The sequence below is a fragment of the Pinus tabuliformis genome, chromosome 1_2 (genome assembly GCF_031772625.1).
Source record: "Pinus tabuliformis cultivar Carrire ecotype Pingquan chromosome 1_2, CPIR1, whole genome shotgun sequence".
Lineage (NCBI taxonomy): Eukaryota > Viridiplantae > Streptophyta > Pinopsida > Pinales > Pinaceae > Pinus > Pinus tabuliformis.
Genome location: NC_142298.1, coordinates 465,185,340 through 465,211,187, shown reverse-complemented (window position 1 = coordinate 465,211,187; position 25,848 = coordinate 465,185,340). Strand labels below are relative to the sequence as shown.

General features: G+C 38.9%; 2 pseudogenes across 1 annotated transcript in view; both read right to left on the bottom strand.

Annotated features, from left to right (window-relative positions):
* Positions 1-1,748: 1,748 nt before the first annotated feature.
* LOC149206361 (organic cation/carnitine transporter 4 pseudogene) lies at positions 1,749-2,626 on the bottom strand (annotated as a pseudogene).
* Positions 2,627-6,781: 4,155 nt separating this feature from the next.
* The window catches only part of LOC149206360 (putative apyrase 7 pseudogene), a 121,446-nt pseudogene continuing 102,379 nt past the window's right edge, over positions 6,782-25,848 (bottom strand). The window contains exons 2-3 of the transcript XR_016253039.1: positions 10,541-12,537; positions 6,782-7,399 (exon numbers count right to left, since the gene is read on the bottom strand). The product of XR_016253039.1 is annotated as a putative apyrase 7 pseudogene (transcript). The remainder of the gene's footprint in view (positions 7,400-10,540; positions 12,538-25,848) is intronic.

Here is a 25,848-nt window from a genome sequence, read left to right as displayed (position 1 = left end):
TACAAAAATGCTCAAAGGTCCGTTGAGCCTTCTGATGCAATCCCTTCAAGAAATGTATTTCCTTATGATACACTATAAACTGTACGAAACCCAACAAAAACTAGAGTAGCAGGTCTTCTCTAAAGAACATTAGATTTATTATTGAGATTATTACAAGTTTGATTTAAAAAAGTTGATAGCCATCACACTATTTTCTTGTGCTTGGTGGGCGTATGTATTTGTTTGCATGTGTTGTGATTCTACTTTTGATAACGCAAATGATGTAACCTATTCTAGGTGTTCTGGAAGTAAGAAGGATATGCACAGACATTAGGTACACCCTTTCAATTTGAAAAATAAAAAATAAATAAGCACATATCAAACAGAGAATATATGACTAAATACCTAGTGGAAGCTACTTATTTAGTATGTTGGCTCGGTTGGCATGCTTCATTTGAATGTAACTTTGTTTATGAAGGTCTAAGCAGGCCTTTAAGGTGCAGGCAACAGTGTCCCAACTACAAATGCAATCTCCTTGAGACTTCACACATGAACAAAATAGACAAACCTCTCTAGGCATCAGCAGCAGCATAGTCTTCTGAAATCTCCCATGGCTAGCTCCTAAAACGTCGTTAAACCATGCACTGAATCATTGTAAACGCTCACTATATCTTAAAAAATTATTATTACTTGTAAAATTTGTCATTGAAAACAGAATTTTTGTGTGACAGGATAAACAAATTAGTACAGCACGGACAATCAAGTGAGGATCCATAGGTTGTTAAAAGGCGAGCCCGTTCGAAAATTCACCTCCCCTTTGAACTTTCTCATTACATAATTTTAGGTCGAGGGGACCCATGTGAAGGCTTCATAGCAGCACGGATTAAGAACATATGGATGCTGGTTATATGGATCTTTCAATTTTTGTAACATGTCAAAGGCTGTACTTGAATGAAGTGGTGTTCATTTTTTATGAGATGAAATAAAGTGCGAGGTTGAACTATGGAGTGGTGTTCATTTTTTATGAAATGAAATAAAGTGCGAGGTTGAACTGCAGGGAAAATGGACACCATTTTTTCCAATAGAATTAATTTAGATTTATTTTAAATATAAATCTAACATGAGTTTAGAGGGATTTAATTTATTTAACAAATATTATTTTAATGTTTTGTGTGGTTATTTTTTTTATTTTTGTTTTTGTAAAGTTTTATTTTTTATTTTATTTTGGTGGATATGAGCAAAATTTCAACTTTGATGATGGAGGGACACCCTTACACATCATACTCGATCGGTTTAATGAGACAAGTAAGAAACTTGCAAACTAATGACACTAAGTAAGTTAAAAGACAGGGGAATGGAAAAAAGGGATGCATGGAAGGTGTTGAGTATGAAATGATATAGCCACTCTATTTTAATTTATTTAGGCTTATTATTCTTAATGAGGTTGGACAAGTCCCTATATGGTTACACTTCACTAGAAGGAGGATATAACCACAAAAATGAAATAATGCAACAAGTATAACTTCCAAGCATCATGATTCATTTCCAACTTCAACCCACAATCTTTACATCCCAATATACTAAATGAAAAATATTCTTATGAATAAATGACTAATGTACCTCATGCGTGTTGAGTCTCCATCATTGGATGAGTACACTTATTTCAAAAAATGACCTGAGCATATGAGAAAGATGCATCACAAGAGTTGTGTATGTGGATAATGTCAATTATTATTTCTATAATGTGAATCATGGAGGGATGATGATTATTATCTCATGATGCCCATGGCTTCTTTCAGCCTGCCCTTCACCAGGTACCACCGCGGGGACTCCCAAACGAATGGCAGAACGAAGATGCAATACACGGCCGAGGGAATCGAACCCGCGACGTACAGATATCTCCAATTGCTGGAAAAGTAGGACAGAGCCGGCAGCACTGCTATGCCGAGAGAAAAGAAGTAGAAAGTCGACATGCCAACCGGTGCTCTCTTGGACGGTCCGACGGCTTCCGTCGCCAAGACGAACGACGACAACCCCAGGCCACCATTTCTAATTCCCGTCAATAGACGGAGAATTAAATAAACCCATAAATTCGGCGACATTGCCGTCAAGAAACCAAAAATGGCATTGCAGATGCAGACCAACTTCAGGACACCCTCACGCCCCAGCGAAGAATCCGATAGATGCCCAGATATCCCTGCACCTGTATCAAAAAATAAATCAGAAACTGAAAGAAAATCTTAATGGCGATCAGCCGTCAGATATAAAAGCGCACAGGGGCTGAAAATATCAATTACCGAGCAAACACCCGACAAAGAACGCAGACTGCAGAAACCCAACTTTGTATTTCTGGCCGCAGACGAGATCCCATCCGCAGACCGTCGAAACCCCGGGGCCTCCGTCCTAGTCCCATGAGGCCGGGTCCATGGAGCATATAGATCCCGTCGGGCTGCAGGATTTCGAACCTTGGCTTCACGGAAAGGAAATCCTCTGGAGTTTTCCCTCCATTGCAATTCCAATGGGGTTCATAGTCGGCGAAAATCATGACCATCGTAGGAAAGGCCTCCAGTGTCCGTGCGAGGCTCGACAGCAAGGAATGCTTAATCTGCCACCGCCCGAACAATAACTCAGAAGACACAGAGGCCATTGGGTTGGGAGACAAAAGGACAGTGTGAGGATCAACGACCAAACTTCCTTCAATCGTCTAACACCACAAATCTACGGTCAACAATAAGACACGGCATCGGCTGGGGCAATTCATTTCAAAGGGAAACGCCTTACGGCGTAATGAATTGAATTTTGTATCCCAAACTCGGTCAACAATAAGACACGGCATCTGCTGGGGCAATTCATTTCAAAAGGAAACGCCTTACGGCGTAATGAATTGAATTTTGTATCCCAAACTGTTTTCGAAATTATATCCATATGGATTAACTGTTAATAGTTTTTGTGAAGATCTATGATAAACACTTCACTGTTTTTGTGGAGATCTATGATAAAGATCTATGATAAACACTTCACTGTTTTTGTGGAGATCTATGATAAACACTTGCACTAGTGGATCACTTTGAAGAATACCTGCAACCAGGGCAAAGCCATGTCCAAATGACTTGGTCAGCTAGCCAAATAATGCTAGAACATAAATTATAAACTAATGAATATATTCTCTATTCTCAGGAATCCTCTTCTTTTTATATTCGGATCATATAGATAATGAGATCAACATATATGAGTCAGAATAAGTGATTAATAAACCAACACAAATCCACAATACAACGAAAGTCACCTTCCTGATCTTAAAATGACCTTGCATTCTGCCACCAACCAGCATTTTCTATTAATTAATTTAACAAGAGTTCTCTCTTGTTTATTTAAACTGCATGACTCCATTCCATTAGGCCTGCACAAAATTTAATTTGAATATTATTAAATGCAGGCCTGCTAATGGTGGAGTAGTTGATGGCCACCATTTCCAAATCTTATATTAAGTCGTAGAGATGGAAATCGTGCTATAAATATATATATATATATATATATATATATCTATATATATATATATATATATATATATATATATATATATATATATATATATATATATATATATATATATATATATATATGGCTTGGGCATTGATTTTGAGAATATCATCATTCAAATTCAAAATTCAAGTAAGCAACCTGCCTACTCTTTCCGAATCAAAAAGGGAAGTTATTGGTTTTTTCTCATTTCAAGGATAATCTGTGTTATGAACTCACAAAGAGTTTATTATAGATAATAGAATTTTTCGTCCAATTTCTGTGTTGCAGGGTTTTTTTCTTTTCTTTTCTTAGTGTTGTTCCCTGCAATTGGAAGTTATATTGAGTGGTAGAGTCATTGTAACTGCTATGTGCTATGTATTAATCATGGATAGGGATCATTATGAATAATATGTACATGTGCATGGGAAATGATAAGCTCTTGCTTCTTGCTCTATTAATGATGAAGGGAAAGCGTGAACTTTCACAGGAAGTCCTCAATTTTTGGAATATTTGATGGCGTCTAAGCTGGCGGTAGAGGATAACTTTGACTTTCTCCATCCATGGCACTGAAATTCTATCTTCGCACAAATTTTCCTAAAGCTAGAATCTCATCAGAAAGCCTTTTCAACCTTAAATTTCTGATAAAACGTTAATGCTTTTAAACTGTTTAGGTGTGCGTATTATATGACTTGGAATTCTGAAACTGAGTCTAACTTGAGAGATTTTGAACCAGAACTCCTTGATGTGTCAGTCTTAATTATTCAAAATCATTGAAATTGGTACATCCAGGAATTTTACGAAGTAAAGATGGAATTGTACCACTAAGTAAGATAAAAGAAGATGGATTTCTGCGACGAATTAATAGATCAAAACATCATAATGAGAGTCCATGAACTCATGGGTATCTTAACGTAGATAAAACTGAGTGAATGAGGAAACTTGCAGGCATCAAGTAGAAACCTGAGCTTAGAGAAGCCAAAAAGCACAGTAGATTTTGGAATGGAAATAAGCTTTCCCATTTTGGGTATTCTAAGATATCTGTTTTTGTATTTGAAAAATCAGGTGACGTGGCAAATTTATCTCGACACCAGACTTGTGACTGAATTCTGATACTGTTGGTCTGTGATGAACAATTGAAAGGCTACAGTCCTTAATGTGAATAACCTATGCAAAATTATCTTTAACTGCTTCAATAGAAATGAGTTCCATGGCCTTACAAGAAGGAAAAGTGTCTGATACCAACTTGACAACTTCTGATAAAAACAGCATACATGATACAGTACAGAAAATCATACAAAATATTAAGAGTTCAAAAAGAGAATTTGTTGGTGGAAGTACTCTGGTAGAGGATCTCGATGCTGAAGGTGCACTCAAATATCATAGAAGGAAAAGCAACCGAAAAAATCCCAAGTACTTTCAGAAAAGAAAACTTGTTGCTGGAAAGAGCAAATCTACATCTTCAAGATCATTCAAAATATACCAGGGATTTACGAATGAAAACCATCCTGCAGCTCTGAATTCCTTCCATGAGTTTACACTGCCTGTAGATGAAGATGATTTTTCATTGATTAGTTCTCCCGCTAATACTTGCAAAGAAGAAAGCTTCGAACTTGTTTTAGATGACAATGGGGCTTATACTATAGACCCTTACATTGGGCCTTATCATCATAAAACTTTAAGGGAGGAAAATCTGCAAAACAACATCGATATACAAAGAAATGTTGAAGAGTTTGGGGGTTGTCAAACAATTTCAAGAAATGGATGCAGACTTCCTTGGTCCTGGTCTGGAAGGCGAAATGGTAGAGGTAAAAAATTGAAGGGCATCAGAGGGAAGAGGTTTTCATGTGGTGTGCTGGTTGGCAATAGGAGAAAATCACTCTCTGATTCTGCTAGTACTCTGCACTATCAAGAACCTATTCAATTTGAATATGTTACAGATTTTTCTTCCTCGGATTGCTCCTATTCAAAGGATGAAACCCCATTGGTCAGATCCCCCCCCCCCACACGAATGTTTTAACCTTGGACTCGCCTCTGGACGATTATGGTGATTCTCCCCATGTAAACAACAGACGTTTCAGTGAGCTAGATCTCCATCCTCTCATCAAAACTCATCACAGGACCAGAAAGTCAGGGATTAGTGAATATGAGACAGAGGAGGAATCCTTACAGATGAGGACTAACGAAAACATGTTAGTGAATAGAAGCTTGAGTCAAAAGTACAGTCCCAAGTCTTTCGAGGAACTGGTTGGGCAGAGCATTATTGCTCAAGCTCTTTCCAGTGCAATTAACAAAGATAAGATTGCACCCTTTTATCTTTTTCATGGGCCCAGAGGTACAGGGAAGACATCTGCTGCAAGAATATTTGGTTTTTCTTTGAATTGCATGGCTGATTGCAATGCAAAGCCCTGTGGAAATTGCAACGGGGGAAAGAATAAGAATAAAGAATAAGAAAGCTTTCGCCAACAGAGAATGAGAATGCCGAGGAGCCATGAAATGAGTGACCACAAAGTAGAGCGATCAAGTGAAGAACTGGTGTGAACTGGTGTGAATATTCGGCTGACTGTGTACCATGGGTTTTCTGTCACCTTCTTCACCGCCGAATGGATGGACCGCTCTCCTCACCACGCCCTGCCATCTTCGTCAAGCGACATGATCCGCTTCATAGAGCTCCCTGATGTTCAGATCGAAGGGGATCGAGGCGCCTCAGATTGCTGTCCTCTCTCATCCATCCACAGATGCTTGGCCTCTCTTCGCTGACGCTTGGTTTCTAAAAAGGCTGATGATCTAATGGTTGGATTTTATTCCATCGTCTAACAATCGATCTAAGGGCCAATAACGAGACACCGCGGCACGGAGGGGAGTTCCTCTCAGAGGGAACGCCTTACGGCATAATTACGGTATTCCAACCACTATTTTCTGCCATTTTGGCTCCGAAAAATGACATTTCCTAAATTTAAGATCAATTTTCTTTCCTGATTAAAAAATTGAATGATATAAATCAAGTACGTTGTTGTAATAATTATTTGCAATTGGTATAAATTTAAATAGTCTAAAAGGTTTGGAGACTAATTGAATCCTATGAACTTGGAGTTTGACTATTAAAGATAACACATGAATGAACTGCCAATGAACTGTGTTCAGAAGCTTCCTTTTAACCTCTGAAAAGTAAAGAAACTTTACACTGCCAGGAAACAACACGGGTCCCAAGAGATTTCGAAATTTCCAAAAAGAATAAAATGATAACTCTATAATATGACATTTGGCTGTCAGAGACCTGAAGTTGAAAAAAAAATGTTATTTAAAATGCATTTATGTTACAAATATCCATCAAAGACGCTAAGCGAGATGAATATGCTAACATTACAGATAAAATTAACAAGATCCAACCATCCGCCAAAATGTAGAGAGACCAAAAATACAATTCGCAATATTTTAGTATATATTTCAGTTGTGCTGTAGGGATCTCCCCTCAATACATAAAGAACCAGCCCAGAGATGCTGCATAAAGCTATACTCGCTTAACAAGTTGATATTCCAGATTCTCCTGTAATGTACACTTTTGAGAAAAGCACAGCCTTTCTCTAAAATCTATATACAGCTTCTAGCCATCACAACTTGACGACATGGCTCTCTAAAACTGATAAACTGAGATCTTCTCTTGATTGTGATCGTCGACTCTGCAACCGCATTTGACCTCTGTGAGGCGTCCACAAGGGTCCAGTATCAGTTTGTATTTGCCCCAAATTGCTTGGAAAACACAATCCAGCTGACACAGTTGACTGGTGCTTGAGAGAATCAGCATGTTGCACACTTCCACCCGCAAGGCTTTGCGCAAGTCCAAATGGTTGCTGACACCCTGAATTTGAAGGGCTAAGTGGTATCTTTGCTCTTCCATCCCCTGAAAATAATGAAGAAAAATAATTCCAGTTACATTACAGAATATGATGCTTGGGAAAACACAGACAGAAATCATATACAATTTGCAACATCATGATTCATAACTGTTTTAATTTCATTTCAAGGAAGAATAAACAACATTATTAGAATTACATGACAAATGAATTTGGAAGGTTTCCTGTGATGAGATCAATAAAGTAGATACAAAATCCTTCTTGTAAAGTAAAACTAAACAATAGAAATCTTAATGGCGACCACATGAATTTCTATCCCATCCAATCAGGATTAGTAGACTGAGCATGTTATTAAAAGAAGCAAAGCTTCTCCCCCGAACCACTTATAGGGAAGGCAGTTTCACAACACATGAGACAGAATAAAATGGGGGAAACTAGTTGAAGGATCAAAGCACCAAAGACAATAGAAACAGATCTACAAACTGTAGTCCTGGACTTAAATTTCAGTTCAATGATAATACATGAGAAGAGTAGAACATGCAGCCTACCTCCTACAATGGATGTCAGCCCATCCCCTAGAATTGCCTTATTTGATCCTTTTTTAGTTTTTTATAGTAGCTTCAACCACACTAGTTAGCAATTCTGGAAATGAGTTCAAACAACTTTAGGAAAATGGAAAAGAAGAGATGAAATTCCTCATTGTAAATAAATGTCAGTTGCATCAGAACCAAGCCCATAAAAAAAGAAATCCAATCAGATCCAAAACGTATCCATGTTAACAGTATGTGTAAACAAAGCTAAAGCTTTTGGAGAGATGCAAAAGTGGTGAACTTCTATTCGATCCTTGCTAATTCTGTCCATGATATGAACAACTTCCCCATATAACTCCGTTTGTCAAGAATAACTTAGAGCAATGCCTTTGGAGAAAAAAGGAAATGATAAGCAAATAATGAGCATGTAAGAGGTTGGGGAAAGTTAAGCCTAGATCACACGGGAAACACATTCAAGTTGAGTTTGTCACCATGTTGATGGTTATCCCCTGGATTAACTACCTACGAAGGTGCACTGTCTTCGATATCTCTTGCATGTAAAATTTTCCCTCAATTTCCAGGATCGAGGAAGTATGCATTGTATTAAATTATAACCAAAATTGGAATCAAACTATTCTAATGTTAAAAACTTCTTCTGAATGTCACTCATCAGAAAAGGAATGCATTGCCATGGATCAGTGGCCAATGAAGAGGAGCATAAAAAAAATAGTGACAAGCATGATCTGCAATGTTACAATTGATGTTATAGCTCAGATCTTTTTGACACATTTCACAAGCAGGGAACAAGGAAAGAATCGTGAGCATATGACCAGAAACAAGGGTCAACTAAGATGCCCTAAGGCACTTGCCAAGAAACGTGTTGGTGTGAAAACAGAACTAGAGAGGACACTCCTTTGTGACCAGATGCTGAAAAGAGTCATGGCTATGCAGGTTAGCCCAGTAGCAAATTTAGGCACTATGGATCTGGTCTTGAATAGAAAAAACGAAATAACTAATTGCTAGATTCCTGTTTGCATATTAAATACAAGGGGTGAAAAACATATCATTAATAATTTCTCAGTACTACAAGGTACCTCCAGGGAAATACACTTGCTGTTTCTTCAATTTGGTCGCTTCTTTAACATAGTTACGACACATACTAATGACCACACAACATTTCAAATTCAAGTTAGCCTCTTTTCCTAAATGACTATCTCGTCCGTAGAAAAGATCATCTCTATAAACTCTATTATAAGGTTTATTAAGGAACACACACATGGTATGACTTCTACATTTGAGAAATATATGTGTTTTATAATTAAACAAGCTTTGGGAGGTATCCTGTGTACAGTGTTAAATCTTTTATATTTGCTTTAAGGAAGGCATGCTTTTTGAAATTCATGGAATCTCCAAATGTTTCATTGTCCACTTTGACTGTTTGACATAATCCAACAACGTCAACGATATCATGTAGAATGTCATCGAGTATCCCATTCTTCATATCCACAGTTCTTGACTCACGCAAATGGTGCATCAAAGGCACTTGGTTTCATCCTTGTGAACAAAGCATCCAGGAAGGGAGGCACCTCAGCTCACTTGGAATCCCAGAAACCTGATTATGAGGAAACATTAGATGCAGCCACAATGCCACATTATAATATACCCATTTTCCACACAATACTGCCATAGGTGTTCCCAATCATCTGAAACACTTCATAGACTTTAAACCTGTTCTGCATTTAATTGTGTAGTAATCACAAAAATGAAAAATGTGGAACAGCAATAGCCAAACATATCAAGATCCCATGAGCTTTTAGTCTTGAACAGCTCATGACCTGAGGATGCCTCTTCTGTGGTTTTACCCTTGTTGAGATTAGTGGAACATGAGAAAATTAATTGACATCCTCAACGGGAGTGAGCTGACTTTATTCCACATACTACAGGTTCACATGTACAGATCCTTTGTTGTGTGTTATTTTTTCATGGAACAAATCATCATCATGAGTATAGTTACAGAAATTATAAACTATTGCTATTACTCAGCTGAGCACTAGTCCAAACTAATCGTATTAATCTTCTCAAAACCTTTGGCAAACCAAAGACAACCAAGCATGGCACTCAAGCAACAAACACTTGTAAATTCAATAAGAAACTTAAGTGAAAATTTTATGCAAACATATGCAGCGGACTTGTGGAAAAAGCAGGGGAATCAACATTTCTGTAACCACGGAGGTTAAAAACTTGACATAAGCATAAGATGCAGCGATGAGTAATAAATGCATAGCCTCTGAAAGAAAAGAGAATTAAAAGGCAACATAAACAAAAACATATAGAGGCAGATTGTCAAGTGAGTGAAGGAAAAGAAAAATGATCAATCAAGATTATTCAATTGGTAAAATAAGTTTTTTCTAAGTTAAGGCTTCTGTGATATGAATAACTTTGATTAATTTTTTTTGGATCCATCACACTGAGTTTTTTGAGTTGATATTTGGAGGCTTCGAGCCAGCAAGTGTTTTTTGAGTCCTGATGGTGAGCCACTCTGGCTGGATCAAAATGTCAACTCAAAAAACTCACTGTGATGGATCTGGAAGAATTTAATCAAAATGGAAAAAAAACTGTTGAAGATGAATAATTTAAAGTTTTAGTTACAGAGCTTACCAGAACGACTTGGAGAAATTCCATTACCGATGGAATTACGTCCTTGGAAGCGAAAAGGCGATGGAATTTTGATAATGGGGCTGCCACTTGAAGTGTGTTGTCCAAAAAGAGGCAAATGCGGTTTACGCCATAGCCTCAAGATCCCTTTACGAAGGCACGATAAAGCAAATATTATTATTAAAAAGAACATAAAGAGCACTGCTGTAAGAGTAGTTGGATCTAAATCGAAATGTCTTTTCTCAAAAATGTGAAAATTAGCCTGGCCTCCCACTGTCGGCCGTTTTAACAAAAATGTTCCAGCTTCAAGCAATGCAGCACCTAAAGTCCAAGTAATGCTACCAGACCCCACAACTACTTGTTGTTCCTTCAATTGCAAACCATCTCTCAGGAGTGATACTATATATGGAGCACGAAAACAATATTGTTCTATAGAAGGCTGTGGAACAACACTCCGCTCAACATCTTGCCAAGTTTTAGTGCAGAACTCCCGACCCTTCTCTAGAACATCATTAAATGAAGCAGCAGCAGATAGATTAAAAAACTTGAACACAACAAAGAAACCTGACATAGCATAGAATTGCCCTTGAGATTGTTGCTGCTGATCACTGATAGCACAAGGATGTTGTTTGCAGTCTGTCCCTGCCCCGAATGTGACCATTCAGAGGCATTTATGGTTGATTTCGCTAGAGCTTCACATTCTTCCCAGTTGGGCTCACCAATCAACTCAAGCCCTACTCGAGATTCTTCTTTACTTATGTCTCTTCCACCAACCAGAGGACTTCCATTCTGGAGTAAGAAAGAACACTGAGAACATGAGTATTGCTGTCTATAACCAGCATGTATGCAAGGATGATTGAGATGCAACTGACCACCAGAGAATTTCCCACTGTCAGTTTTTAAATTTTTTCTGAGTAGAAGTACAACGGACTTTTCAAAGGCATCATTTAGGCCATAACCTGTAAGAGAATATGCATTTAGATGGCGTTCCATTGTTCCAATGGTCAGATTCAAGCCATATTTAGATTCAAATGTCACCTGTAATGAGGAACCCCCTAAGTCAAGTGCACCAAACGTCTCCAAAATCGGCATATTCTGCAATCTACCCATCATATAATTAAGAGCTACCCATCCATAGTAAGCCTCTTCTACCCCAGTAATTATCCTAACCCAATTTCTTCGACACATAAATGGAGATTCTTCTAGAATTGACCATGCCTTGTCCAGGATCCATTCTGAATCTGAACTTGGCATCCTGCGAAGCCCTGCTGTGGCCAAAAGGAAAAGAGGGCTATTTTTATGAGCATGAGCTGGTATTTGCTTTTCAGCCCACTGGAGCAGTGGTTCCATGGCTGACCTCAACCCTGATTCATTGTGTAAAAGTTTATCAAAACCAGGTTCAGTTTCCATGTGATGATAAGCTCGACCATTCTGTTGCCTTGACTTGCCATCAGTACCTTCAGGAAATGGGCGCAGCACCATTGGAAGACTCCCTTGATGCTTTCCATCATTCCGCACCCACTCATACACATAAACTCGGGTACCAGTGCTCCCACAGTCCAAAGCTATAGAAAAATGTGATGCCTCTGTACTCCGATAAGATTTTAACCAACCAAATCCCGCAATGATCAGAATTAAAAGCATTAAGAGAAGTAAAAACCCAACAGCCACCTTTAAGCAGCATTGTTTTCTCAATGGTGTTGAAGGTAGGCCCTTCTCCTTTGAAAAGCTAGTGCCTCCTCCTGTGCCCTCCCTTATCGATGAAGGTTTTGTTCGAAGAATACCAGCACCGCTCAAGGCTAAATCCCCTTCTTCAGAACCAACCTTGCGGTATGTTGAGAAGTCTTGGAGAGACGATGAATGCCGCAGGCCACCTGTCTTTCCATAACCTGCCCATGCAGACCTGAAGGGTGAAGCTAAGGGCGGCAATGCAGAAGATGAAACAGAAGAGCCAAAAGCTGATGAAGATGCAGAGAAATGACTCGCCCTGACCCGGTATTCTCCTCACCACACCCTGCCATCTTCGTCAAGGGACATGATCCGCTTCATAGAGCTCCTTGATGTTCAGATCGAAGGGGATCGAGGCACCTCAGATTGCTGTCCTCTGTCATCCATCCACAGACGCTTGGCCTCTCATTCATCCACAAACGCTTGGCCTCTCTTCGCTGACGCTTGGTTTCTAAAAAGGCCAATGATCTAATGGTTGGAGTTTATTCCATCGTCTAACAATCGATCTAAGGGCCCATAACGAGACACCGCGGCACGGAGGGGAGTTCCTCTCAGAGGGAACACCTTACGACGTAAAAATTGTTGGCTGCCAAGATTATAGTTCATCTTAGATATTCCAAATGGGTAGCCAATTTGGTGGTGGTGAGGAAGAAAAGTGGTGAAATCAGACTGTGTGTTGATTTCAGAAATTTAAACAAATGCTCCAAGAAAGACAACTATCCTCTACCCAAGATGGAGCATTTGCTGCAAAAAGTCTCAAGTGCCAAAGTAATGTCTTTCTTGGATGGCTTTTTAGGCTTTAATCAGATTGTTGTGCACCCAGATGATCAAGAAAAGACTGCATTTACACTCCTTGGGGCACTTTTATGTATGCCAAAATGCCATTTGGATTGATGAATATTAGAGCCACCTTTTAGAGAGCTATGGATATAGCATTTGTGGGAGAGGAGGACAAATTTATGCTTATCTACCTTGATGAAATAACTATATATTCTAGCAGCCACCAAAATCATTTACAACATTTGAAAAAAGTGTTCTTGAAGTGTAGAAGGTTTGGGATTTCAGTCAATCCCAAAAAATCTCAATTTGTTGTAGAAGAAGGCAAGCTATTAGGATATATTGTGTCTGTTGTAGGTGTCTGAATTGACCCAGAAATAGTCAAAGAAATTCAGACTTTGTCTGCCCCTAGATTAAAGAAGGGTATTCAGTCTTTTTTGGGCAAAATAAATTTTGTAAGGAGGTTTATTCCTAATTTTGCTGAATATGTGAAGCATATTACCTTCATGTCGAAGAAAGGGGTAGAAATCAAATGGACTCATACAGCAAGAAAATCATTTGATTCTATCAAAAAATCTATTATGGAGGCTCCCACATTAGTAAGTCCAGACTACAGCAAGGAGTTCCACATATTTTCTTTTGCCTCTGAAGACACCATTGCAGCAGTTTTATTGCTGCAAGATGAAGAAGGTTTAGAACATCCAGTAGCTCTTTTCAGCAAGAACTTGAGGGATGTTGAACTAAGGTATGATATTATAGAAAAATAGGAATATGCTCTTATTAAATCCTTAAAGGATTTCAGAGTTTATATCTTGCATTCAAAAATAATTGCATATGTACCTTCTGCTGCAATGAAAAATGTCTTGACTCAAACTGATGCTGATGGAAGAAGAGCAAAATGGATTGCAAAGAGGAAGCTGAAGCCCACCAAGCTGGTCAGAGGTTAGGGGCTTTCCAAGTTATTGGCTGAAGAAAATTACAAATCATTAGACATTGATTTCCTATATGCAAATGCAGAAAATGGTCAGGGAGAAAAGGAAGAAACAACTGAACCACAGAGGAAGCAGTTAGTGGCCGAGAATCTAGCTTCTTTCTATTGGTATGCTGCAATAATTAATTTCTTGTTGAAGCTAGAAATCCCTTCAGAATTTACTCAAACTCAGGCCAGAACTTTAAAACTTAGGACAACAAAATATTGCATTATGGAAAATCTGCTCTACTGGAGGGATCCATCTGGAATATTTTTAAGATGCCTGGATAAAGAATAGTCAAAAGAAGTTATGCAGCAGTTTCATAACAACATGTGTGGAGGGCACCATTATTGGAAAACCACACCCCATAAAATTCTCAGAGTTGGGTACTATTGGCCCACTTTATTTTCTGATGTGTTTTATTTTGTTAAATCTTGTGACAGATGCCAAAGGTTTGAAGGAAAACAGCAGTTGAAATCCCTACCCCTAAAACCAATTCAGGCAAAAGGACCTTTTCAGCAATGGGGCTTAAATTTTATCAGAGAAATCAATCAACATTCCAGTGGCAAGCATAGGTGGATATTAGTAGCCACTGACTATTTCACTAAGTGGATTGAAGCAATTCCTACAAGGAAGGCTGATAATAGTATGGTCATGAAGTTTTTGACAGAGAATATCTTCAGCAGATTTGGTTGTCCACATAAATTAATAACAGATATTGCAGCAACCTTTAGGGCAAAAGAATTGGTGGAAATGTGTGACTCAATGGGTATTAAACTTGTTCATTCCACCTCATATTATCCTTAAGGAAATGGTCTGTCCGAATCCTCTAATAAAAGTTTGATCAAGATAATTAAAAAGCTGTTAGAGGACAATAAGAAGAATTTGGATTCAAAGCTCAAGTATGCACTATGGGCTGACAGACTGACCATTAAAAAATCCACAGGAAATTCTCCTTTCAAGTTGGTGTATGGCACTGACAGAGGTGGGATGACAGCCCCTCTAATGCTAAACATCAACAACACATGAAATAATGTGTAACAGTCACAGCCTGGAACAAAGAAGAAGAAGTGGAAAGTGAGCAATTAACAGCAAAAGAAGCTTGTATTAGCTGGAAATGAAGACCAAAAGCTATAGGTATCACAATAGTTGTACTCTCCAGAAGTTGAAGTTTACACCAAAATAACATTCATCAACCTGACTACATTTTTCTTTTGGGTATATATAGACTTTTTTCACAAAAAATCTCTGCATACCCATGTGTGGAGGGGTCATAACTAACCATCAATCGCACTTACGATTAGATATGGGCTTCTGATATAGTTTGATTTTTTTAATGGAAAAAATGACATTTAGTGGTACTTTATTGTCCTTCCTGAACATGCGAGGTATGATTTGAATGCATTTCAATATCTGCTGCAGTCATTGAGTTGAAAATGATCATCCTTCTCGTCCTTGACTGTGTTGTTCTTTAAATGTGGTAGCTGAGGAATTCATGTGCAGATTTCCGGATCATCTCTTCCTTCCTTGCGTGCACAAAATAGGCCGAAAACACTGAAAAATACACTGAAAATGGATGATGAACTGGGCATGAATATTAACTGTTGGATGAAAAAATGGATGGCAGAGATTGGATCTAGGGAGCTATTGGGCATAGACGAGAATGGATGAACGAAGATCCACCGCCGGATCGTAAAAATCAACGGTGGAGATCATTTGATGAGGGGTATCAGGAGGTTAGAAAATTGGGATAGACAAGAGCCATCAGATTAGGGCGCGATCGATCCAACGACCATCGCACGAGGAAGATGCGCACAAGTTAGTAATCGGGGGACCGTACCAGAAGGGCGGTAAGTTGTTTCCTTGCACCGCCTACTGGGGATGGGTGGTTTACGTACATGGAGGAGCGATGCAATTAAATAATGACACGTGGCTATTGGGAAACCGCTTCCCCGCGGGCTAACAGTCGAGCGGTTTATGGGAGTGGGGTCTGCGATAACCATTAGATCTTCGCAGGATGATCAGATGGCTGAGAGAAAAGGTACGGTTAACGCACATTTTTGGTTCATATGACAGGTGATGTGATAGGTAAGGGGCGGGCCCAGGCTTTGTTAAAGCTTAGGGTTATGAATTTTATCATATGTGCTTGGTTATAAAGGTTATCAGGGATTATAATAGTAAAACAAACAAAAAAAACGCCCCAAAAGCCTTTTAAAAAGGTTTATGCAGTTTAATAATGTTGAAACAAAAATGGGCAGGGACTAAAGGGAAAAGGGGTAAATGGGGGTTTATAGGTTTTAAATAAAAAGAAGCCTGGGAGGCCGAAAAATGTTTTAGGCAAGGTTTACAAAGGACTATAGAGAAACATGAAAATAATGAGTTAGGGGAGAAATAGGAGAATGGAAGAGGAGGTGGAAATGGAGGTGTGGGAGTTAAAAGGAGAAAAGGGAAAATGAAGGAGAAAGCATGAAAAGCTGCTACCAGCCTTATACAACCAAACCAATACTGATCAACACCTACTTTGATCCATCAAGTATCAAAGAACATAGCAGAGCTAACACAACCTACTTAACAAGTCAAGAAACATTAAGCCATGAATATGTAAGATGAGAAAAAAATGTAGGAAATCAATTGGTAGTTTCATATATATTGAATCAAAGAGAGATTACAACCATTGTCTTGATGTTGTTGTTCTCCTTTGACAAGACCAGGTTCCCACACACTTCTACTATCATTCCATGATGGCCTCAATCAACAATATTTTTAAGGCTCTTCCCTTTAAGCTTCACTCCAAACCAAATCACACTTCTCCCTCACACAACTAGATAGCTACAACTATGAATAGCTTGCTATTTACTCCAAACCAAAATAGCACTAGCACACCAACATTAACACTAGCTTGTGCTTGGGAAAAATGGAGGTTTATATAGGATGAATGGATGGGAGATGGATGCTCTTCTCATGGGAGAAGGTCTTATCCCTTGATGTAGTTCCATCATTATAGGGGAAAGGAGCCCAAACTAACATCCTCAACCCCATTTGACCAAACCTTTTACCAGACTTCCATTATAAAGATTCTAGAGCTGGAAGCTTCAGCTCTTAATTTAAAATCTTTCCATAACAGGATTGGCGCAATAGGAAAACAGCTTAGTCACTCAAGTCGGTGCTAGGGATAGTTCTAATCTCTGCACATTGGCATGAGGAAGACAAGGGACATTAGTGCCAGTATTGTAAACTGGGAAAAACAAAAGTTTCAGGGGAAATGGTGCAAAAGGGAATTGATCTGCTCATTAAGAGGGACACAATGGGAGTTTCTTCATGAAGGGAAAGCAAGTAGGGTTCACTATAGAGGTCCTCCAGGATCAAGGAATGGGGAGTACAGGGATAGTGACAAAACGTTGTATAATAGATAACCCCTAAAGCGTGAAGGCCAAACTAGAGTGAGGGATGAAATGCTTTATGGATCAGTGTGTGGAACCATTGTCTACCATTGGAAAACCCACAAGCAAGTAGATATACATATACATAATTTAGAACTTTATCAAATGAGACATGAGTCGTTGCATGGATGCAACCATCTAGAGAATGATCATGCAAATGGATCCAGGCATGGCAGCACCCATCCGTCAAAGAGGATCATAATGAAACCAAGGTATGGTCGAAACCATCCAATAATGACAAGGATCACATATGATAACTCATGATTTGGTCGTAGCCATCCATCTAGAAGAGACATGCATATCAACATAACCATGTCACATCACTTCGCAACTTAAACTTTTGTGATCTGAGTCTAGGGTCTTGCACTCCAACATGACCGAATCAAAGTACAAATCCTAACATGTGAATAGATATGTTGACATCGAACATGCTAGAAAGTTGTTTGATTACTAGTTAATGATGTAAACTGTTAACAAGCATGAGAGAAACCACCAATAATGACAATGGTCCTCAAGGAACTATCAACACAATTCATGGAATGTGAATAGAGGAATTGAATTCGAACACCCATGAAATCACTCGATCAAAAGCCAATGAGGTGAACTTGTTGTTGAGTGCGAAGACCTTGCCATTAGGGCATGCAAGCTCTAAGGTACTGGAAGGGATTCTCTTGGTAAACTTCCTAGATAATGAGCTGAAGTCGATGGAAAGCGACCATGTCAAAGGAGGGCCATAATGTTTCCCACATCATCGGTAGGAGACGAAAGGATGAAAAATGATTTTGGGTGATACAAAGTATTAGAGGTAAGTGTAACTGCAGAAGGACAACTATTGAACATATCGACAACACAACTGGAAGTTTGGCAGCTTTTGGATCCATAGGATCAGTGGTCATGATGACATGGCAGAGATAAAATGGAAGGCAAAAATTAATGGCCCAACCTAGGAAGGTCAACAATACAAAGGAGGATATCCCAACCCGACACGAAACCGAAAGTGTTATGTTCAAGAGTGAGTTTCTAACACAACTAATAGATTTCCAAATTTTCCCCCACCATTTATGGCTAGTACCCCAATTATTTTTTAATCTCAAGCTTGAAGGGGATAACATATTCTTGCAATGTAAGTTCATCCTTAAGACGAATCCGACCTAATAAGTTTAACGAGCCTTAGGAAGGAGAAGCTCATGTTCATCATGATGATGAATCGGATGTTGTTTAATACTTTAACGAGTTGAAAAAAGGTGTAACTCGGTATCTTTTTCATGTTGAGAGAGTTTGGAAAAGACACATAAAACAAAACTCCACATGGTCCCATTTCGCACATTTGTGTCCCCTGAGCCCAAAGAGGTAGAAAACGATACTTGAGAGAACCCAAAAAAGGGTAAACTTATACTTGGGGCATGATGTTTCACATCCATTAACGAGTTCAAAACAACAAGGGCTCGACCGTCTTTTCACTTTTAAAGGGTCAGAAAATATCTTGAAAGCAGACCCCCCATTTTATTCTCTTTTACGAGTCAAAAGGGAAAAATACTCAGCAATCTTTTCATATGAGCTTAACGAGTTGACAAAAGAGTTGAAATGTGACTCGTCATCATTGTTGAACATTTATCGCCTACGACTGCGCAAAAAGGTAAAGTGTATTATCCAGTTCTTAAGGTAAAATATGTTAAAATATTTACAAAAACTTGATATTTTCATGAAAAAATGAATAAAAAGAAGAAAAGTAAATATGGTTTTACCATTTACCTTTTCACCTTGCTGTGAAAAATTTGTACTCACTTTTTCCCTAATTGTTCCAAAGCAGATTACAAGAGATCTAGGAGGTCATTCACTGAGCCGTCAGTTACAGGTAAGAGCCAAAGCCCTGAGCTCCATTTTCATGTCTTTTTTTCCTATTTTTAACCATCTTGTTGACTTTTTGAGGGGGTTTTGAAAAAAAAAAATCACCCTCGGTTGGTGCAACTTCCTGGCACAAAATCACAATGGCAGAGGATGATTAACAAAGCCAGTCGTTTTGTCAGTGCAACTATTTTTTAAAATAGGTGCGTCAATGATGTGAATGGGAGAAACTCGTATTTCTTCAAAAAATCACTGTTAAAACTCTAAATTTATGGGCCAGGCACTATTGTTGACTCAAATTAATGGCTTTTGTAGGAAGAAATCGTTGAAAATGGTGGACTAGAAAGAACGGGAACATGAGGATGTTGACACTCAGGAAATGAATGATCCAAATTTCCTAGAAGCTTTGAGGGCTTGCGGGCTCCTCAAATTATTTCTCATGCCAGGGATGTAGGCCCAGCCCGAGTTGCTTCGGTACCTAATTAGTCTTTCGGACATTAATCGGGAAATATTTGTCATTAGTGAATGAGAGCTGGAGTTGGAAACTTCGGATACATACTTCATCACTGGATTGTCCCGAAAAGGGGAACCAGTGAACTTGTATGGGTCACAACTGATTGGGGCAAGTATATCTTCATTGCTTGCTGAACACTACCCTAAGGCCCTGAAATCCAAAAGTGGGAATATTGAGATTTCCAGTGTTCGAGATTTCACATTGAGAGTTCTTCTAATGACTATCAACAAAGTGGTGGGGTCTCATGCGGAACATGAGACCAACAAGTCGAAGTTCCTTTATGCTATCAACTATACAGCTCCTAAGATCTTCAATTGGGCCGAGGCCATGAAGACCAACATAAAGCACCAGTTGTCTAAAGGTAAGGTGAGGAATTTGAAGCAATTTTTCTTTTGATCTGTGCTTGTGACCTTTTTCTTGGAATGGGTGCCACTGTTCTAGTATCATCAAACTGAGGTAGATCCTCCTATGCCATGTGATCTATGGATGGCCCACTAGAGTCGTTTTATGCCCAAGATCACTGGGGGTCAGCGCATGTTGTATAGAACTGTATTCTTTTCATGGCTATGACAAAAGAAGATCATCGTGGAGGACTAGCCATATAGTGGCACTAACTTCAAAGGAGATCCATAAATGCCCTTACCAGATGGAGAGGATTTCGATGATGAAGGTAAAAAAATCAACTTTTTTAATTTTGAGATTTTTAATTTTTTTTGGTATATATGTGCTTATAACATTTCTCTTGTTAATGCAGACATTGGACCAGAGTGGCCTATTGGGATGTCGCCAAAAGCCAGGCACATCCCCTGCCCGATTGATGTTGTCACTCCTTATCAGGAGGGGAGTGAAAACGAGGAGGAGATCATGAGGAACCTTGAGGGGTTGACTCATGGTATCCTAGAGTATGCTCGGGTAGGAGACATTCCTCATTAGTATTAGAGACACACAGTGGGAGTCTCAGATTGGATCTTTTGATTGTTGACTCGTGTTGCATGAGTCGTATCATGCTACCATGACATGCTAATTAGTTCCTAGGTCCAACACTTGCATTTTTTGAGGCTTGCATGCCATAGATATATGAGGCCTACAAGTTGTCGATGTTATTTTGGATACACATATTATTTTTTTGGGTTTTGATGTATCAAACATTATCACCATATATTTATATGTTTTATTTTCTTGTCTACTATTATACAAATGGTTTATTTTATCTTTTCACATGTTTCGTAAATGTCTATCCAACACAATTTGCTAACGCATTTGTCAATGTATTCATGCATCTAGGAATATGATGATATGAAATGTAATCAAAATGTCTTTCTAGTAGACGAATATAAAGATACATTTTCAATATTTGAGGGTTTCTGATGGAATATTGCTCGTTGAGTTGAAGAAAGACAAGTTGTGAATCCAGGTTGACAACCAACTCTAATGTCAAGAGAAATCGCTTCTGACAATTGTTCGATGACCGCACTATATTCAACAATTTTGTTAGTTGTGCGATCGAGACAAATACCTTGAAGGTCATTCAACTCACCGTTAGGGTCCTAAATATCCCATGCCATGGATGATAGGTTCCGAGTACTATGATAAGCACCATTAGCGAAACTGATGTGGGAAATCACAAACACCTGTAAAGCAAGAAAATCATAGTAAACATGAAAGCTATTTGAAAACTAACACACAAAACCACACTACACAAAAATTAATGACACATTAATGTACAAACGTAACCATGCAATATGACCTAAGCATAGTACTTTATGAGGTAAAGCCCATTTCGGGGTTTATCGAGAGGATTTCTTTCATAATCAATAAGCTCATGGGCTCCTTTCTGCAAAACATGTTTCACAATGTAGGGCCCATGCCACATGGGTTCTAATTTTCTTGCCCCCAGCTTATCATTAGCTTGGTCATATAATAAGACCAAATCACCCTCAGAGAATGCGCAAGGGGAGACTGACTGATCGAAATGGGATTTGATCCATTTCTTTTGTACTTTGATGACCAAGGCAGCAAGATGGCGATTCTCGTCCAGTTGTTCTAAATATAAGAGGCATTCTTCCTGAGGTAATGTTTTTGGGATGATCTATTAATGAAAAAGGTATTATAGACTATATGTGAATTTGTTTATGTTACTTAGTGTAACAAATCAAAAATATTGTGAATAACATAAATGCATAAACAAGTTTAAAACATATTCAAACACATCAACACAGCCAAATTTAATAAAGGAGCTCACCAGACTTTCTGGCTACATCTCCTGGTCCTTTCACTTCAGGTGCTGACCTCTTTATTTTGTCTTCAAATTGCTGTTACAAGTATGAGCTCGAAAATAGAGTCTCAAATAAGAAAATGGACATTACCACTGTGTTCAGCACGAGATTTCGAGACAAACGAGTATAAAATCGACCATATTTGTCCACTGTGACTTCTAGACCCCCTAGAATGGTCCAAAGCAACCCTCTATTTGGCAAAAACTGCCTCAGCCTGCTTAAAAGCACCTTCGACTGCACGCTAGTGGTAGGGCAAGTTCGACACCTGCAATGGTTTATTAACAAATTGATGGCTTGGTTCCCCAAGTCCCACCATTCAACATGTTTTTTACATATGGTTGGTTTGATATTAATATACCATATGCTGTTTGATCCCATGGTGAATGTGGGATATATATGCAATATGGTAAACCAAAGGACTGGTGGTTGTGGCATTGATCTCAATTGTCCGGCCTTTTTCTAACATAGATCCCGGCACCAAAATAAATACAAGTTTATCATTTCCATTACCATGTCCCGTCTGATCCAATGGCTATCGCATCACCTACTCACCAACTAGCTTCGTCGATCTCCACCGTCGATCAATCCTGACTCGATCCAATGGCTATCGCGTCATCCGCTCACAAACTAGCCCAGACATATACACTTTCGATGTGACCGGCCCAATTGGACGATTGTCGTGCAATCTCTTGCAGATTCTTGCATGGCTGATATTAGGTCGACAGTGCACGAGAAAAGTAGTTTTCTCATGCTACATGTTGGTCACTAAGGTTAATCGTGTAGAATTCAGAAATACTGGTTATGACTTTTAGGGTGTGTGCGATACCCGTTACCGCTTGTGAAGACCACTCCATCCTTCTTTTAACACGTTGTGTTAGTATAATTTCTTTGTTTATTGACTTTATTTTGCACGACTTAATCCTAGCTGTTTATCTCCGTCACTCTCGTTCGTTGATCTGACTGATCCAACAACTGTGCCTCACTGTTATGTTCTTTTGCATCTCACCATCGCTTCTCTTTCCAAACTTAGATTTATGCATCATTCGCACCATTGGAATTGTATCGATGAGCACTTCAACTTGATCCTACTTTCATCTACATTTGAAGACTTTGATCTGGAGGCAAAACTGAATCCATTTTGGATCACTCCTCCCCATTGGAAGCTTTTGGTCCACCAAAAGTTGGTTTTAGTTGTCGATTAAGTGAGGATAATGTTCCCTCACTTCTCCAGTCTCTATCCATTGTGTTTTTCTTGGATTTGTACCTTTGAGTCCAACTCAAAGATACTCAACATTTCCCCATCACAAAGTTTTTATCCTCTTGTCAAGAACTGTATCCTCCTATAGCTCATTGAGATACTCGGGAAAAAGATCTTCAATGGAAGGTAGCTAATCTTTCTCTTTGGGATCTTCAACCAATGAAGGGTCATACAATCACAAGTTTTCAACATTTACGATGGAATAAGTATGCATATAAGCCGGTAGATCTAGGTGGAAATCATTTTCACCAATTCTATTAAGTATTTTGAAATGACCATATCTAATTGGTTTCAACTTTTTACCTTCCCCTTGCAGTCTTTCTTTGCTGATGTACAACCAAACTTGATGACCAACTTAAAAGATGCTAAACTCGATGCTTGTCATGTCACACCTTATACTTTGCTTGGCTTCTTTCCAGCTATTCCTTTACTGCCTGGTGAATTTCCTGGATTTGTTCAATGAACTTGGTTGCGTTGTCCAAATCACTATGTCCATCAACTACTATGTCTTTACCAAAGACAAAATCCAAGGGAGAGTTTGCTATAAAACAAAAAAAAGTCTCAAAAGGAGATCTCTGAGTAGAAGAATGTTTTGCATGGTTGTAAGCATGCTGCACATAACACAAATGCTCATCCCAAAGTTTCAGATGCTTGCTGCAATATCCTCGAAGTAACTGTATCACTGTCCTATTGACCACTTCTGTCTGAACATCTGTTTGCGGATGAAATATTGTGCTCTTCTTTAACTTTTTTTCCATTAACTCCCATAGAATTGACCAAAATTTCCTAGCAAATCGATATTCTCAATCGAATACAATAGAAGTGGGTAACCCAAAATGAACCCATAAATTTTGAAAGAACAACTTTGCAGTTTGTTAAGATGTGACCTATTTATTACATGGTCTCAAAATACACATCTTACTGAATCTATCCACAACTACATAAAAATAATCATGACTCTTTCTAGACTTTGGCAATCCCCCAACAAAATCCATGGAAACACTTTCCCAAGGGTGAGAAGGAATTGGAAGTGGAGTATACAAGCCTAATTTTCTATTACTTGGCATGCTTGTAGCACACATAGTACATCCTTTATAATATCTAGAAACTGTCTCATTCATTCGTGGCCAATAGCATGTTAGAGTCAGTCTGGTCAGCCCTCCGTCAGAGATCAAACCTCTTTATTTTAGGAGTCTCGCTCCATTCACCCAAGTGGATTCCACTAGGAACATGCCATAATCTGACGGAAAAGGTCATGCTAGTCATTTCCCCTCATGTCTGGCTCCTACTAGCTTAGGTCTTTTGTCAATGATCACTAAGGTTGATGACATCAAGGTCTGGTCCTTTAATGGAAAAAAATCATTTTCAATAATTAGGTCTAGGGATTAATTAATTTGGTCTTCAACCATGTCCAATAAAGCCATGCAGGCCAGAGTGAGGCCCTTACAAAGTTATGATTCAGAGAGTTTCATCGTCATGTGGAAAAATTTCGATTGTTCTTCAAAACTCTGTTTTGAAGAAAAGTCAAAAAGTGTCATTTGTGATAAAAATTTCAAAAAATTCGTTAGTTGATTTCTTTAGGTGCAGTCATGGTTTCCGTGGCCAAATGCCCTGTCATGCAATCCCTGCAAATTGCGCCGAAAATTTCATCATTTGAGCTAAAATTTCAAAGGGAAAGTGAAAACCAGTGTTGCTTTAAGTTAGTGAAAAAGTGTCAAAACATAACATTAGAAAAATGGGTTTTGAAGAAGCAAAAATTTAACCCATGACTTCCAAGTCTTTACATACAAGTTTCCACCAAAATCAAAGCCATTGTGCAAATCAAGTGCATAGGGAGATATTGCAAAGTGTTTGAGAGGCAAAGTGCATGTTGGAGAGCGTTGGAGGCAGTTTCTAGGAGTGTGGTGTATATACATAGGGGCGCAGCACACACAGAGCCATCCCTCAGTGTATTTTTTCAATGGGCACGGTGCACACCCAGGGTGTGGTGCACTGGGTTTTGCGCCCGGCGCACACCCACAAAGGGCCAAACCCGTGCCAAATTTCCTCAAATTTCTTGTGAAGCCCCTTAAATTGACAGGTAAGCTCTATGAAATGACTTTTTCATCAAAGCTTATAAATGATATGGTGTTTTATGGCTATGTTTGAATGCAACAAAACTCATAAAATCAACCACAAGAAAACACCAAAGGCCATTGTTGCTAGGTTGCATAATTGTGGTATTGAGGCCAAGGTTCCATCTTCACCCACCATTTTTCCCTCACTTACCATTTTTCCCTACCCTCCCTTTCTCATTTTTCCTATTATCCCTACCCTAAAACACTACCAAACCCTGTTCTCTTCCCTCCTCTTATTTGTCAACATAACACCCCAAAACCCTACCTTGTCAAAACCCCAAAACCCTACCCTATAAAATACCAAAACCCCCTACATATCCCTAAACAAACTTCTCCCCATAAACCCTATTCCAATCACATTACTCCCCTCCTAATACTCCCTTTT